The sequence below is a fragment of the Hipposideros armiger genome, unplaced genomic scaffold, assembly GCF_001890085.2.
Source record: "Hipposideros armiger isolate ML-2016 unplaced genomic scaffold, ASM189008v1 scaffold_301, whole genome shotgun sequence".
Classification (NCBI taxonomy): Eukaryota; Metazoa; Chordata; class Mammalia; order Chiroptera; family Hipposideridae; genus Hipposideros; species Hipposideros armiger.
In genome coordinates this window covers 2,270,675-2,272,324 of record NW_017731651.1, presented here as the reverse complement: position 1 = coordinate 2,272,324, position 1,650 = coordinate 2,270,675, and positions in this window count along the sequence as shown.

Genomic DNA, 1,650 nt, shown 5'->3' with positions numbered 1-1,650 from the left:
TCAGACTCAGAAAGAAGAAAGATAAAATGGCAGACCCACACAACATCCCTTCTGGGATCACAGCACAGCCCAAGCCATAATCTTCACTCGGACCTCCCCGCATCACCTCCAGGTGACTCTTCTAAAAGCAAGTAAACAGAAACTATAGACAGAGACCAGTAACACTTATAGATTTCAGAGGGAAAATGTTAAATATAATATTAAAAGTAACAAAATAAATACATATGGATTGATTCCATTCAGGTCCCGCTTGTTTAGTTATTCATTTGCTTCTTTATTCAAGATGTATTCATTGCACATTGACCATACCATATTCGAGGTATTGTTGTAAGTACACATGTATAAAGCTCTGCCCTAAGAAACCCAAGCCTCATGGGAAAGCAGAACAGGCTTCTAAACAAATGATCAGAAAATAACGTGATGAATGGCACAAAGGAGGGAGCAGTAGATGTGATTGCCCAGGGGGAGGAAGGGGAGGCATAGACTATTTGATGGAATAGAGAAGATTTCAGGGAGGAACATTTGTATCAAGGTCTTAACAGATGTGCAAAGGTTTGCTAAGCAGAGAATTAACATTCCAGGGAGAATCAGCAAGTCTATGCCTACCAGAGTTTGATGCATTCATTCATACTGAAGTAATTTGGGGGAGAGTTTGCTGAAATAGGAGGCGGACTGGAGTAATTCCAAGCATGAGAGCCCATGCCTGCCACTAGTATAAATTCTCCATGTATGTTGACGTGTGAGAGTTCTTCCATTAAAGGTGATGGGACAGAAAAGAACCTCAGAGTATTATATAAAGGGAGGACTCAAAAACTGAACAAATACACTTGCCTACACAGGCAAACAAAGGGTAAATTGTTTTCTTACTTTGAAACTCAATGCACGGCCTCTGTGAAGCACCCAAATGATGAAACAAAAGAGACGACCAGCCTGCAAGTGATCAAGACAAAACCCTCTTTTGCTGCGATGTTGAAATGGCATCATTGGATGACAACATCACTTGAAATCTGACTGATTGGACAAAATATCTGCATCCTATTTTTGACTAAGAAGACTAGCACTGAGGGCTTGTTTCTTCTGGGTAATGGGCTTATTTAACTCTGCTTCAGGGAGAACTGCTAATTGAGGACCATTATAATCAAGGCTTCAATAATAACATGAGGATTTTTCAAGTGGTTTACTATTTTAATTAGATGCAGTGATTAGAATGTCTTGCATTGCATTACAGTACTTAGACAATGACTGTGCAATTTTCCTTTTATCACTATGGGTAATTTCCATTAGTGAATTCAGAGGGTGTGCACACATGTGAGAAGTTGAGATGGTTTTTAGAAGACTAGCTAGGTCACAAGAAAAATTTAAAATCCAATAAGCTAACAATGTTGCTACTTACATTCATGTGGCTAAAATCTTTCCCTTTTTCACACTCTAATTTTTCAACTATGGGTATGTTGTGTATAATTTTTCAACCATGGTGCAAAGTTGTTCCTTAGATTGGTTGCATTTTGGTTTGCACTATCCACACCCCTTCTCTAGATCATTTGAAACTTTCAATAATCAGGCTGCCTCTGCTAGGCGCTCTCCATGTGCCTCTCAGATTCACTTTCTTCCCTTTCTCACTGTAGTTCCTGCCTGAGGATGCTGACGACT